Source organism: Polistes fuscatus, unplaced genomic scaffold, assembly GCF_010416935.1.
Source record: "Polistes fuscatus isolate 324 unplaced genomic scaffold, CU_Pfus_HIC Scaffold14, whole genome shotgun sequence".
NCBI classification, from domain to species: Eukaryota; Metazoa; Arthropoda; class Insecta; order Hymenoptera; family Vespidae; genus Polistes; species Polistes fuscatus.
In genome coordinates, this window is record NW_025113042.1 from 1,997,691 (window position 1) to 2,014,622 (window position 16,932).

The window sequence follows — 16,932 nt, forward strand, 5'->3', positions numbered from 1 at the left end:
AGAAAATAGAAAAGAGAGGAAGAGAGAAAGAGAGAGAGAAAGAGAGAGAAATAAAAGGTTGTTCGTCAGTGACACAGTATACACAGCCTCTGTTATTTCAACGGCAAGCGGAGAATCTTAACATTTTTCTTTTTCTTTTTCTAGTTACGTGAGCTCACGTGTGCATGAAAAGCTTGCCAGTTTTTAGTTTTGCTTTTTTGTCATTTTTAATAGCCACCGAAGAAGTATCATATTACGTGTATTATATATATATATATCTTTTGTTTGATATCGAAATTCGTTCGTTAAATAATTTACGTTTATATATTTTAATAATTGATATAACAAAATTTCAAACACTGTAATTATCGATATCGATGAAAATGATTTCGATTAAATTTGAAACGTGGTATCAATTACTTTTGATTTTGTGTTACATTTTGCACATATTTACATTGAATAGAGAAAAACAATTGATATAAAAATAAAATAGGAATAAAATACGAAATATAAAAAATGTTATGCATTTCTCGCAGAAAATATTAGATAGATGATCAATATTAATATTAATCGTTTTTTTTTTTTCATTCTAATGGTAAAATATACATTTCGTTTGTAAAGTTTAAAAGAAAAAGCAAAATGAAAACAACGTTGGGTATCTCGTGAAAAATTTGATAAAATCTTAAGTTTCGATTCGTACGAGAAAATATACAGCCAATCGTATTCGGTGTATCGATTTGTAAAGAAAAGGGGTATAGAACAATAATTGGATCTTATTTTCCGTGAAGAAACGAAACCAATAGGATAATCAGAAACAATGCTAATTCAGCTTTCCACTTCCTATTGCCGTTTCGATGCGTGCATGACATCGATAAGTGTATATCGCAGTGACGAACGACCGTGTCAGCTGCGTCTCGCTAGGATTGTAGTTTCCTGTCCGTAACAGGGAACGTATTTTGCCGATCTTGCGAGATATCCTCGACTACTTGTTAGTGTCAATGTAAATGTGATTCTGAATGTGCTTTTCTCAGTGTTCTCTAAATCTAAGATTATATTGGATTCTTTGTTTTCAATCTCGAATAAGAAACGAAATTCCAATTCGTTGAATATTCTCTCCAAACACTTCTTATTTTTATTATTTTCTTTTTATTGATTAATACTACAATTTAGGTATATTAGATTAAATGATTCAGTGGTATATATAAATAAAAAATTGTAAGAATTTTTGAAATTAAATAATCAATTGATTATATCAATTGGGGTTAATATTTTGTAAAAATAAATAGTCTCGATCTATTTCAATATTTTGTTCAATACATATATATAAAATATTAGTATTTATAGGGGTAGGATTGCATCCGGGTTGTATTATAGGGATACATATTGATTAAATGTAAATACTCATGTTTTATTATAAATACTTAACAACAAAAATAAAGAAAAGGAATCTTTAAAAAATAAACACACACGATAAATACGAATTCGTAAAAATGATTGTTCTCGTCAACGTTATATATTATACGCTACTACTTTTAAAAATAATATTTGTTTAAAACGTTGTAAAGTTAACAATATACGTAACTCGGTATCATTTAAATATTAATATAATAAATATTGTGCCAAAAAATAAAGGAAATAAATAAAAAAAAAAAAAAGAAAAATAAAAGCATCTATATTAAATATATAACCAAACGAATAATATTTCTTATCGTTTATTTTATGGAATATTTTATGGATGATATTTGTATTTTATGGTAATATTTGTTGACGATGCGTATCTTTCATCACGGTGTAGTCGTTTTTTTTTTTTTGGTTGAAAAAGTTAGTAAAAGAAAATAAAGGTACGAAATATATATTCCAAACGTGTATGATACTCGAAACTTATGCTCTGTTTTCTGAAGAATCTTAAGGATAGTACCTATAGTCATGGATAGAAAGAGAGAGAAAGAGAGAAGGAGAGAGTTGGGTCGATCGTTGGAAACGATCGACCAAACCGCGTTGTGACCGAAGTTGTTGTTCACTGCCAACCGTGTCCCAAAGGGTTGAACAAAGTAATTTTCGCTTTAGACGTGCATTTTCCTGAACCCCTGCAGGTATATTTTGTAATAATCACTCAGTCAGTAAGTGAGAGAGAGAGAGAGAGAGAGAGATAGAGAAAAAAAAACCATTAACGTCACGTCACGTTGATTTCAAAGATGATTAACCATGATAATAGGAAAGTTCCAACCGTAGTACTTCCGGATTTCTTTTATATTAATTAAAGGGTGTGGAAAATATCAAGATTTGATTCAACATGCATATGACTTTTCGAATGGAAGAGATAGGAAAGGGAGGTAATCGTTAAATCGATTATTATCAACGATAAGTATAATATCGTATAATAAATATATGAAATTATTTTTCAGGATAAAGGGAGGGTTAAGTTTTTTTTTTTTTTTAAATAAATTTCATATTTATTTGTAGTGTATAATCTCATACGTTTTTTTATTCTTTTGTTTTTCTCGAAACTTGTATTCGATTAATTTTTTTAATTAATTATTTACATTGATTGATTTTTTTAAATCAGAGTTTTAAATAATTTAATAATTAAGCGTCGTATTTTTTTTTTTATATATTCATTGTTACATCTAATCGAAAATATAATATTCGGCTAGGATGTGTCGTTATTTTTTTCTCGTATAAGATTTTTGTATTTTCTTTTTAATACTCAATCAGAAGGTTAATTTATTTAAAAATTCGAAAATATCAAGCGTGTTTAATATTTGCGACTAAAATTTAATGATAAATTAAACGATTTAATTTCGACTACAATAAATCCAACGAACCGATATTTCTTTTTATTCTTGTAATTTTTTTCTTTTTTTTTTCATTGCAGTTAACGAGATAAAAAAGATTGATTGGTGTACAGGGAAAAGTATTACTGTATTATTTAATCGATATTACATAAAAGTACCTATCTTTCGAAAGAGTCAATTAAATAATTCATAAGTTAGTTCAAAATCTGACTATATGATTTTTAATTGTACGAAAGAGAATCGATTACAATCGTAATGGTTTCAAATAAAAATGAGTAACGAGCAACGACATCTCGTTTAAATTTTTTCTCTTTTATATTAAGTAAAATGTAATTATATGTGAAATTATAAAAAAAAAAAAGAAAAAAAAACTAAAACAATAAAGTACGTTAATTAAACACCTTTCTTTATTTTACGATCACACGATTGTTATTACTCTCGAACGATTATTGATAACAAAAATCAATGAAAACAATGAAAAACACGTAAAAGCGTGAAATAATTTCGTATAAAACAATATTACTTTATTACAATTATTTCTATTTAAAAATTATTTAATAATTCTATTTAATAATATTATTCATTTTATAATAATATTTAATAAATATTATTACCGGAATCGTCAAAATTTCTAATCGATATTCAAGCACAATATATTTGAAAGAAAATGAAAAAAATTTCGTATAAAACAATATTACTTGATTATAATTATTTCCATTAAATATTACTCCTAAAATTTATATCGGAATCGTAAAAATTTCTAATCAATATTCAAGCACAATATCTATTTGGAAGAAAATGAAAAATTTTCTATTGCTCTTAACGTTAATAATATTTACCAGAGAGGTAGCGAGCACCGACAACAGGGTATCTTAAATCTTCTACTAGTACCATCGTAGCCGGTAAAACCGTTAAAATTTCATTCTGGACGATGTTCCAACGTGATATTTTCCATCTCACTCACTCATTCGCTCCCTCTCTCCCTCTCTTTCATTCCCTTTTAGATAGGTCGCATCGAATACGTATAAAACGATATTGACACTAGACGGTTGCAATTACGTTATTAACTACGCTAACCCATTTTAGCTTTATTGACTCGTATGATCATGCAATCGCGACGTTTAGACTTTCTACATACAAACCTGTATATTATTTTTGATGACACGATCATGAATATATTAGATATAACCCACCCCAACCTTAAAAACGAACTAGAATTTAATTATACTTCGTTCAAATATATTATAACAATGTGTATAACGATTAAATTCAATTATTAAAAATGTTCATCGTATAAATACGATGTTAACGATGATGATAATGATTACGATTATCATCATTATTATTATTATTATTATCATTATTATTATTATTGTAATAAGGTATAACATGATAATAATGAACTCTTCCTGTATTATTTGGATTCTTATTAGCGAATGACAAGAATATATGTAACGTGTAAAGGGTTGCTTATTATCGTGCTGTTACGTAATCGGAAGCATGGCTATATTTGCATCACGATAGGCGTTTCGCTATTCAATTGCATTTCACGATGGAATATAATCGAGCTTGGTAATATGGCACGCGTTGGGTTTTCGGGCCTGGACGCCCTCCCCCCTCCCCCCCTACCTGATACTGGAATGTCCCGGGTGAACCAAATCGATCCAATGATGGCGACGTCGTCGTTTTCAATCCGACAAGAAGTGAACAAGATTTTTCCTTGTTATATTTTCTCTACAAAGATAGATAATATATATATACTATTTCTTTTATATATACGTATGTATAATGTATATATTTTTTTTTCCTATTCATATTTGCTCGTAGTAAAATTTGTATTTTTTTGTTTTTAATTTTACTCGGATCATCTAAATTAATTTTGTCGATTTTTTGTTGAGGGTAGTTGAAATTTTTCTAACGAATAATTTATTGTTATATATATGTGTGTAAATTTAATTATTACATATATATATGTTAGATGTATTTATGTATTATTATTATTATTATATTATAGAATTATTTATATATATATATGTTTTAAATTGTTAAGATTGATTGACGAAATAAGAACAAAGTTCGTTCTGATTTGTTTTTCAAGTGTATAATTTGATTTATTTCTTTTTTTTTTTCTTTTCTTTTTATAAAACGAATGTAATGATTGTTTTAATTTAACTTTCGTAAGATTAAAGTAGATGATTTGTTTAATCGAAATTCGAATGTGGGGTGGGGGAGAGGGGAGGGGAAAAAAAATATGAATTACTTTTTCGAGTTAAGAAATTTTAGCGAAATTTCGAAACAATTGGATCGGTACACTTTCGAGGAAATTAATTATCGAAATATAAAACGGAATAGTTGAAACACGAATTTTAATTAAAGTTAGGCGATATTTTTAAAAGGGCTACGGATTTGAATTTAATTACGATATCGTTTAGAATAACATATTTCGGAATGAATAATAATTATTGAAACATGGAAGATATATATATATATATAATGCTCGTTCGATACGAATTTCCGATTATTTTAAAACAAAGAATATTTGATCGAATGATATTTTTGATTAATGTAATATTTCAATTAAACAAAAAATAGATTGCAATATATATTTGCTTGTTTCCCAACATGGTATTTGACCGATCATAGATCAGGAAATTTCCATTAGTCATCGTCGAATCGAGCGAACTTTCTCAACGAGAAAAACTGGAAGAAGAATCAGAATCAGAAGAAGAAGAACAAGAAGAAGAACAAGAACAAGAACAAGAAGAAGAAGTAAAAAAAGTTAGCTTTGGATTTCTTAACCCTGTTAGAAACGAATACGCTATGGCAACTTTGACAATTTCATTCCTACTTAGGTTGATTTACGTGTTCACCTCATTCCACGATTGTTGGCTATGGAATCGTGCAAGTAGGATCGTCCAAAAAGTCACATTTATTCATCCTTATATCTTTCTCATATTTCAAGGTCTTAACTTAACGACGATCATTTGAACGTAAGATCATCGAAAATATGCACATTTTACGAATTATTTAAAATAAATTAATCGAACGAACAAAACCAAATGATTTAATCATCAAATTATAATATAATAATATTGTACTTTTTTATTTATTTATATTTTTTTTAACAACAACCTTTTTAATCATTTACAATTTATCCGATTGCGAACATATTCGATTAATGAATTACACGTATTAAAATATCGAAAACAATTTGAATGCGAAAGTAAAATCGTGTCTCTCGTTATTCCTTCTTACTTTTTTTTCTGCATTTTTCTCCCCTTCTCTCTCTCCCTTTTTTTTCAATGATAATTCAATCGTCGAGAATCCATAAATTGGAACATTCACGATTGACTTTAGTCTCTCGATATTTTTCGATAAGCAATCACGAGTGCGAGTGGATCGAATACCCGATAGCATGCTATTCCTATCTCTAACTCTTTAACTTTCTCTCTCTCTCTCTCCTTTTTCTCTGGTTCTTTTTCGATACGGATGACGGTCAAGGAGAAACGAAGCTGTAGAAAAGTTTGCTCAATCTGTAATTAGGCTCCAATCGGGATAGGTTTATCCGAAAAAAATCGTGGCTAATAATCGTTAGAATGTACATTGGTGGTGGGTAATATGAAACGTTATTAAACGTATGGCAAGTAGAAGAGTCCGTGACTGGTCAGACACGGCTCGCGTGCTTGTTAAAAGCCAGTGTAAATTCTCTTCTCTCTCTCTCTCTTTCTCTCTTTTTCTCTTTTTTACTTCTTTCTCTTTTTCTTTCTCTCTTGACGTTTCTGTGTGAGAGAGGCAATAAGCGCGAGGTAAAAATTAGTTTCTATAGATAGAACGAACGCGGTAGGGTGAACAATAGAAGCACCGTTCGCATTCATAAAAGGTTCGCTCTTCTTGATAGCTTGGCAAGCATGTAAAAGATCTGCCCTACCATTCTAAGAGGTTACGTTACTCTATCATTGTGATCTAGTCGAATTTTCAATGACCCTAAATTGTCGTTTCAAATGACCGATCCATTTTTCTTTTCTTTATGTTCTTCATTTCCAAGAAAAAGAAATTTTCTTACTTGCCAAAGTAACGTTCTTCTCAATCTTCAATCGAGTTTCTTAAGGATCGTTCTTAGAATTTGTTAGGTTTATAATCGAATGGAAACATTTTGAAATATTTTATTACAGTTTTATAAGTTTACAAAATTGTAATAAAATTTACATTTATTACATATATATATATATATTTTATAATAATGTTAAACGATAAAACGAATATTGATAAAGAGTAAAGTTACTTTAACTCGTTCGTACCATTTGAAGTGAATTTAAGTGAAAAATCTGATAACATTGAATTTATCATTCATATATGTTACATCAATTTATTATATTTTAGGATAATATTGAACCGTAAAACAAAGAATAATAATATTCAGGTCACTTTCGTTTCGTTTCGTTTCATTTCATTTCATTTGAAACATGCCTATACGAAAACATCGATTATATCAATTATTATCAATTATCACATAGGTTGTTGTATTTTCAAACAATAAAATACTAAAAAAAAGAAAAAAACAAAAAGAAAACAAAATATAAATATTTATAAGAATCATAAGTATATAAACAACGAAGACTAACGATCCTCTGTTAAATAATTATAATATAAATTCAATTTTATTTAACATAATTATTCTCCATTATCTTCAATATTACATTAAAAATGATAAGAAAATAAAAATTCAAATTAAAAAAGAAAATAACAAATTCTACGAACAATTCTTATTGTAAAATCGCATAATTAATTACTCCTCCCCTCCCTCCCAGAATTTAATTAATACACGAATTCGATTTTTATCGAGAAGAAAAAAAAAGAAATAAAGAAAATGATTAGAAAATATTAATCTATAGTCCACTTCTGAATCTTCTTATCATCGGATGAAGAATAAGTTTCTTAGGAAAAATCCGAGAGAGTGCACTCGAGTATTGGATGTGTTATAGTTTGTGTGAACACTGTTGGGGTAGCTAGGATGAACATAAATTCATCCAAGAGAGCGAAAGAAAGAGTGAGAGAGAGAGAGTGAGTTCCGGAGAAGTTCAATTGGGAAATAGGTCAGTGGGTGAACGAATCGATAGGACGATCGTAGTGCATACAACAAACCGTAGACGGTAACTGCATTATCGACGATTCTTCGAAGATGAGACGATCGTGGCCTTCGAAAAGGAGCCACTGCCGACGCCACTGTTGTTTCAACCCCGTCTCGTCTGACCACGCGTCGACCGTTACTACTTTCTCGAAACTACACAGATTTCCAGCATATCTTTCTCTGTCTCTCTCTCTTATCACATTTATCACATTTTATTCTCTTCTCGTTTCTCTCATACCTCTATTCTCTTCCCTTCTTTCTTCTCTTCTCTTATTTTATTTTTTTTAATTTTTTTTTTCTCGTTACAGCAATAAGTGGAAAATGAATCGGACCGAAACGTTAAAATACGGTCAAGGATGATAATATTCAAGATATATTTTGGAATATATTTCTGTGCATCATCTTAATCTAATTTTTGTCTATTAATCATTTCTTTGTTTTTTCTTTTTCGGTTTCTATACTCGTTTAATTGAATATTCGAAAATGATTTGATATCAAGATTTTGTATATTACAGGATATAATTCAAATCTAATCAATATATATATATTTAATTATTACATTAATAATTAATTATTATATTATTAATATAATATATATATATATATATATATATATTTAATTTAATTGTTAAGAAGTTTACGTATGTAATAATACGTGTAATTACGTTTTAGATTGAGAGATCCGAATGATTTAGAAATAAAACAAAGTTTGATTAAATTTCCTCGTATACTTTGGTAGAAATAGTAAATTTAAAAGTTGAAGAACTAAGAGAGAAGAAAATAGAATTGTTCTTAGTAAAAGGTAGAAAATAGGTACTTTAAAGTAGCAAGTAGTAGTAGTTCCTTTTTAATAATTCTTTACTATAGTGCATTAGAATATTCTTAGCGTAGTTTGTACGAGAGAACGAAGTCTCGGTACGGTGCTCATCCAGAACGCAAAAGACTTATTCCTTGTCGTAGAGATTTTCAAGAAAAAAAAAAAAACAAAAGAAAAGAAAGAAAAAAAAATAACAAAAAAGGAATAATAATCGTTTTGGAGTTCTTGATATTCGTCCAAGTAGCTGCTGCTCGTACTTGTCCAATTTCTATGCAAATATATATATCTATGTGTAATAAAAAAGGGAATATTCGTATGGTTTTAAGAAAAAGGGTTGCCACGAAATAATCCTAGAACTGAGAATAAAAGAGAGAAAATGTCTTAACCTTGATCCAAGAACATGGAAATAAGAAATATAAGAAAGAAATGAAAGAAAAGAAAGAAAAGAACGAATGAAAGAAACATACACACACACACACTCGCACACATAAAGATTAAGAGATTGAGAGAGAGAGAGAGACAGACAGATACATAGAAAGGGTGGATTCGTATTCCGTTTCAAACGCCCACGCTCTCGAGATAGATATTTATTCGTGAACAAGCAAACTAGCAAATTAGAAGAGAACTGCGAGAGAGAGAGAGAGAGAGAGAGATGAAAATAGGAATCGTACGACAAAATTTGTGGCTAACGTTTTCAAACCGTGAGACTCATTGTCGCCAGTTTTGTCCACCCGTACGACTATCAGAAATGTTTAGCAAGGACGATAGTCTGTTTCGACGACTAAAAAAAGTTGAGGGGCGGGGGGGGGGCAGGGGAAGGGTGGGAGGGAAGAAATAAAAGGAGGATGAGTGAAATAATCGAGGCCGCATCGTCGATTTTGCATCTAACTGAAGATCGTTCGTATCTCGTTTTGTTTTGTTTTTTCTCTCTTTTTTTGTGTAACGCGTTATTTTACGCGACATTTAAACGCAACACAAATAACGTAATTTTACACACGTAAACGTTTTACACACCGACATACAGACGTATACACACACACAGACACAAAGTAAATATAGGAGTGTGAGGAAATATTTCATGCGAAACGCCGCGGAATTTTTTGCCATTGGGGAAGAATGAAGAAGGATGATTTCAACTAGAAAGAAAAAAATTAGTCTCAGGACGTTAAATTTATGGATAATGAAAAGACGGACGGGCGGGTGGGCGGTTTGGGAGAAGGGGCTGGAAAGTAAAGGACGAACTACTACGAGAGTACAACAACGCGAAAACGTTTTTTATCCTCGTGCGATTAGGCGCGTTTATTCCCGTGAACAAAAAAAAAGAAGAAGTAAAAAAAAAAAAAAAAAGAAAAAAGGAGACACTATTTTTCTCTTCCACGTTATTTAAGACGCTAAATGAAGCACGTAGTCCCTTTCGTTTGCCGTAAACCTCGATTACGACATTATTCCCTAGTTACTAGCCGTGGCTCATCTCTATTCTCTTCTTTTAGTTACTTTTTTTTTTCTTTTTCTTTCTCTTTATTTTTCTCTCTCTTTTTTTTTTTTTACCTCGTTCGAACGGATTAAATCGTCCCGGGGAAATTTAATGCAGATTGTTTCCTGCGAATATCTCTATGTTGGTTGGTTGGCCATTCGAAAATTCATACGCGCGTTTTATTAAAGTCTTTTTTTTTCTTTTTTTTTTTTATTTTTCTTTATTCTTGTTTTTCTTTTTTTTCCCCTTTTTTACGATACGAAACGAGTAATAACTAAACGACAACAAAAGAAATAGAGAGAGAGAGAGAGAAAATAAACAAAGAGGTCCGTACTTTTGTATTCGTTCGATTTAAATATAACATTAATCGAATAATCCTTTTTGTTGTTTTCTATTTGCAACACATTTTAACGTAATTAATTATTATAATTACCCGATGATTTGGGTACGATCGTAATATTTGTGTGTGTATGCGATTGATCATGCAATTATATTTTTGCCCATAATTATGAAAGTGGTTTAATTGTGAGTCAAAATGAAAACAAAAAAAATGAGTTTATCAGTTATTTCACACCACATTATTTTAAATTCAATTAATTCGATGTAATTTTCACGATATTGTTAAAAATGAATTATTAAATAGCAATTGTTATTTCAACATTATATGGAATTCATTAAGTTTTCAAATGTAATCTTTCGAATATTTCGAAACAAGAGAGAACTTTCATATAATTATGGGCACATTTGTTTTATTAAATAACAAAATTTGTTTGTATATATCTCTCTCTCTCTATATATATATTTATATTTTTTTTTCCCCCCCATATAAACAAGCTAATTATAATTCACGGCCAGTTTTATGGGGACTTAATTAAGTGGAATAATGAAGCTTCTCGAAATACGTAAGTACGTTCTTTACGGTAATTCCAGTAGGTATATACGGTGATATAAGCAAAGAGAAGAGAACGAAGCTCTCTTGCAATAATGAAAGAGAGGAAAAACAAAGGAGAGAGAGAGAGAGAGAGAGAGAAGAGTTTCAGGCTTGGCATGAAAATTAATGAACGGAGTTTACTAATCGTCTTGGTACTCGCATACTGCATGTCAATCATTCGTCGATTAATCTACGTCCGTAACTGTGGATTTATCTCCATCTCTTTCTCTCTCTCATTCTCATTTTTTTTATTATATTACGATAAGAGAAAAAACGTGAACTGCGATAAGGTGACTAAAAAAAAAGAAATAAAAGAGAGAGAGAGAGAGAACATAGGAGAGAATCTTTGCCAAGATCACGAATAACCGCTAACGATTCAAATGAAATTTATTAAACGATTTTGGCACTGGTCCCTCATTTTTTAATGATTTTTTTCTTTTATCTTTTTTCTCTCTCTCTCCCTCTCTTTTTTTTTATTTTTTTCCTACCTCAACTACCGAAATACGTACTTTCTTTCCCTTTTTTTGATTTGTTGCATATTTTATACTCGACGAAATAAAAAAGGGGGAAAATGTTCTCAACACGGTCGAATAAATAAATAAATAAATAAATAAATAAATAATAAATTATACGAACGGAGAGTTATACGAATGAAGTGTAAATTTTATCACGTAATCAAATAATAATTGATCCAGTAGATATATATTAACTAAAAAGTGCGTGAAATTTGTAAATGATTTGTTTCAGGAAAATTTCGTTACATTTTCTTTCGTATTATTTGCGAATAATGCTTTTTTTCTTCTTCTCGTTATTATAAACGTTAAATTTATTTCTATTGTGTGTAAGAAATTTGAATCAACGAATATTACACGAATTTTATTTAACAAGCGTTGATACTAAATTAACATATTTCATAATAATATACACGCGAAATTTTTACGGATTAAATACGAAATGATAATACCTAATAAAAAAAAAGAAAGAAAGAAAAAAAAAACAAGTAGGTCGGTACATTGTAATAATAGCTAATTAAATCGGTATAATCTCAACGTTTTAGTTAAAATAAACTACGAGGTTTTCGAGAAAATCGTTTATAAATGAAGCGAAAAAACAAGGGAAAAAAAAAACAGAAAAGAAAAGAAAAGAAAAGAAAAGAGAAATGAAAAGTCATATTTCACGTGAGAGATATATGAATTGTAAGGAAGACGGTGGCGAGGTGTGAGAGAAGGGGAAAGGAGGTGCAGGGTGGGGGAAGGGGTGGGGCAGGTTGTTCAGGGACATCCTTTTTCATATTGGAAAAATTTCAAATATTTCTGCACGAATAGTTCAGGAATGCGATCATCTTCTCAACAAGCACTAGAGAAGAAGATCGGGGAATCGTGAATATGAGGATTATGATCGAAGAGAACAAGAAGCGTTTATTTTTCATTTTCAAAGAAGAAAATTCGTGCTTTGCCGCCTATACATGCGTGTTACACGTTCTTCTTCTTCTTTTTCTTCTTTTTCTTCTTTTTCTTTTTCTTTTTCTTCAGCATTCTGTCGTGAAGCAGCAGCAGTAGCAGCAGCAGCAGCAGCAGAAGCAGCAACAAAGAGAGAGTAATTTTTGTTGTGCACAGTACATATGTTGTGCACACATAAATGCATGCATGCAATTTCTTCTTCGCGTTATATTTATATTTTTTGCTTCGATATTTTGTATGGGTACGTTTTGTTGCACGTCAATCGTGCGTAACAACGATTGCTTTCCACCAACCTTGTCTATTTTATTTTTTTTTTTCTTTATTTCTGTCTGTCTCTCTCTCTCTCTCTTTTTTTTTAACGTCGAATTTTTTTTTCTCTATGTCAATGCAACGTTTCATAAGATTTATATCGCTCGTAACATATTCGAAGGACACCACGCGCGCGCGTGATATATTATCCGAATAAATATCCTTTTTTTTTTTTGTTACACATTTTTTTTTTTTTAATTCGTCTCTCTTTTTTCTTTTTTTTCTTTTCTCTCATTGGATATCTTAATGTCGCGAGAGAAGAAATTTTATTGCTACCTTGTCAAAGTGATATTCCTCCAAAATTTTGCTGAGACCGTTTTCTTTTTTATTTACTTTCTTTCCTTTTCCTTTTCCTTTTCTTTTCTTTTCTTTTCGCCATGACATTAAAATATCGGTAGAGTATTTCATAAAAAAATCTCTTTGAAAAAAGTGTCTATTTATATAATCAATTTCATCTATTACCCCCTCCCTTCTACTCCTCCACCTCCACCTCCACCTCCACCTCCTCCACCTCTTCCTCCTCCTCACCCGTACATTTTCAATATCGTTTCAATCAACTTGAAAGATTTATTAAATTCTACCACGCAAAACTTGGTCGTTTTTGAAATGAAAATAAAAAGAAAAAAAAAGAAGAAAAAAAAAAGGAAAAAAAAAAAAAAAGAAAAAAAGAAAATATTAAGAAAAACGTTTAAACCGAGACTAAACTTTTATCATACTCGATCATCCGATAAAACATATATCCTACCTACACACACGGTTACAAAGAAGGCTTGGAAATTTGCCTGAACTCTAAAAGAGAGACAGAGAGAGAGAAAAAAAAAGAAAGAGAGATAGAGATAGATAGATAGATAGATAGATAGATAGATAGAAAGAGTGAGTGAGAGAGAAAGAGATAGGGTGAATTCAACGGCATTTTCATCTCATGTCCGAGCGTAAGTACGCTCGATCGGTTAAACTCCTTGTGGAGGGTTTGTGCACGAGCGCGTAAAGAATATCGAGTGGTTTGAGTCGTGTGAGAGACACGGTAAGAAGAAACGGGAACGGGGAAGGGAGGAAGGGAGGGTAGGGTAGGGAAGGGTAGGTAGAGTGATGGTGGGAGGAAAGGGAGGGATGGCTAGCGTTGGAAAAAAGGATGAGTAAGAAAGGGTAGTAAGTACGCAAGAGAGAAACGTAGGAAGGAAGGAAGGAAGGAAGGAAGGAAGGAAGGGGTGGGTAAATCGACAGGGGGGAGGGGGTGGTTAGAATGATGTAGTGGAACGGGGAGGGGGAGGGAGTGAGCGAGCGAGTAAAATGAGAAGGGGGTGAGTGAGTGAGTGAAAAGATGTCGCGTCATAGTTGTGTCGCATAGAAAGCTAACGAGAGAGAGAGAGAGAGAGAGAGTATGAGGAGGGTTAGGGGGTTGGAACAGGGGGTAGTAGGGTGGGGAGAATGATCCGTGCTCGAGGTGGTGGTAGGAGAGACAGAACGACGGGGTTCGAAAGGGATGGCATGGCACGCGCCTTCGCAAACTAAGGCAGCCACGCTGCCGGCCGGTTGTTCTCTCTTCGCCAACATCATCTAATTCCTTCTCTCTCTCTTTCTCTAAAGTCTAAATCGTAGAAATGAACAATCCTTCTAACTCCGATCCAACGATTGGTATTAATATTATTATTGTTATTATTATTGTTATTATTAGTAATAGTATTGTTAATAATATTGTTTCAACGTATTCTTCGTGACGATTATACTCGTCGATTTTTGTCGAAGATAAAATGAAGAGAAAATTCTTACGGTGATTTTTGTTAATTTTTCTTCAAACGGTGGCCCCATTCTTCTTTTTTTTTGTACTCTCTCGTTCTATTTTTTCATCTATTTCCTATCTCGATCTGGTGTTAGTTTTGATATTTTTTTCTGCGAATAATATCGAATAATATAGAAAGAGAAGAAGAAAGAGAGACAGAAAGAGAGAGAGAAGAGGAAAAAAAAACGGAGGATTAGTTTATTCGCGGGGGTGACCTGGCGTGTGTCTGTGTGTATGTGTGTGCGTTCGTCTGTGTTTGAATTTTTCTCCTCGAGTCTCGCTGTTTAGTTTGTTTTGATTATTGGAATTCGTGATTCGTTAATATCGCGTCATACCTTCTATCAAAGAAGTGTTATTATAGTTGTGGTGGTAGTGGTGCTGGTGCTGGTGGTGGTAGTGGTGTGTGTTTGTACGTGCGTTTAGTTGGTGTCGGTGAACTCCCGGAAGTGTTTCCAGATCTTATCCACCTTTGGCACACTCAACATCGTTGATTCGTTCATGCTCGGCTCTACTGATCGAGTACTACTCCAACACGGTTTATTTTTTTGTTTCTTTGTGGGGGGAGGGGGGTGGTTTCGTCAGTCAGTGATCGGCCAAAGTTTCTTCTTCTTATTCTTCTAATTCTTATCTCTTATTTTTTTCTTTTTTTTTAAGTGACCTGTGTTATATATTATATTTTTGTGTGAACAGTGTCTCTTCGCGTTCTTCCTTCAATCCTTGAAAAAAGAAAAAAAAAGAAAAAAAAGAGATTTCAAGATTTTATTTAATAATAAAAAATAAGTTTATCTTTCCATTTCCAGCAATATTCTTTTACGTGATTTTTCTTTCTTTCTTTCTTTCTTTCTTTCTTTCTTGGTTAAGAAGGAAGATTAAAAAGATAAGATCTTTATCGCTCGATCGGTTCCACGTTTATCTTATTTGTAAGATAAAGAAAGAAATATGTGGAATAAGATACGTCAAAGAAACTTGAGTTTTTAAACAGGTATTATTATTATTGTTATTATTTTTGATTTATCAAAGTAAATATCGTATTAACGTTTAACGTTGTTGAATTATCTTTCTACTGATTTTTAGGTACGTTTTTTGAAGTAGCAAAAAGAAAACAGAAATGTTAACAATTTTTCGTTTTGTTTTGTGTGAGTTGTATCAAAGAGAAACAATATATACGTGATTAATTGAAATTATTCACATTATTATTATTATTATTATTATAATATATTTTGTTTGATCAAAGTGAAAATATCGTATGAAACGTTTAAGTCGAATTACTGTTTTTTTTTTTTTATTTTTAGGTACTTCGAGGTAGCAAAAAGAGAATTATTATTCTTGTCACGTTTTTATCGCACATTTTCTTCTTTATTTTCTTCCCATATTGCATAGAGAAGAAGAAATAATATTAAATAATTAAATAACGAAATTCTACGAAATATTATTACACGTACGTATTTTATTTTATCAAAATTAAAATCGTCTTGTATAACATTTGTTTCATAACCGTTGACGTTATTTAAGGTTTTTCTTTTTTATTTTTTCGAGATAGTGTAGTAATAATTTTCTTTCTTTTTTTTTTCTTCCTCCTACGCATTTTCATTCTTTCTTTTTCGCGTTACATCGTCAAACGCATAATCGTTGGTAGAATAAGAAAATTAAAAGTAACTGTAGTATAGCGGACACGATATATGAAAGAAACAATTCGTTTCTCTCGTGAACAATTATACTCTCGAGAGTTTAGAAAATGTAATGGGGGGTGTAAAAAAAAGAGAGAGAGAGAAAAAAATATAAAAAAAATAAAAACGAAGGAAAAACTATTGAAGCAAGATGAAGATCTTTCACCATTCGTTACTTTAAAATTATTTTGTTAACCACAACTTTGTTTACCCTTTTTTCACCCCCACGAGTTTTTCTTAAGAAAAATTTCAAATTATGTTCGCATTTCTCACCCCCCCGTACTTTTATTTTCCATTCCTTCTTTCCTTCTTTCCTTCCTTTTTGTTTGTCTTTTCTTCTTCTTTCTTCTTCTTCTAATTGTTCGAAGTTGTTATCGGTGGATATTTACTTCATTATCGTGCTAGTATCGAGAAGATAAAAAATAAAATAAAAAGAAAGGAGAATAGAAAGCGAAGATTTCCGTGAAAACGAGCTTTCTATCTTTTTATCTTCTCTTCTTCTTCTTCTTCTTCTTTTTCTTCTTCGTTTCCTTCCATTTTTTTCACCCATCGCCCCACCCCTCCCCTCCCCTCTTCTTTTTTCAAACCGTGT

At 31.2% G+C, this 16,932-nt stretch overlaps 1 protein-coding gene across 19 annotated transcripts in view; it reads left to right on the forward strand.

Annotated features, from left to right (window-relative positions):
- The window catches only part of LOC122514084 (potassium voltage-gated channel protein Shaker), a 172,705-nt gene that overhangs the window by 88,807 nt on the left and 66,966 nt on the right, over positions 1-16,932 (forward strand). Inside the window, exon 1 of one of the 19 annotated variants that reach the window (XM_043630735.1) lies at positions 14,572-15,192. The exons of the other annotated variants lie outside the window; for them this stretch is intronic. The gene's annotated coding sequence lies outside the window, so the exon portion shown is untranslated. Of the gene's footprint in view, positions 1-14,571; positions 15,193-16,932 lie in introns of those variants that run through there. 19 annotated transcript variants of the gene reach the window in all.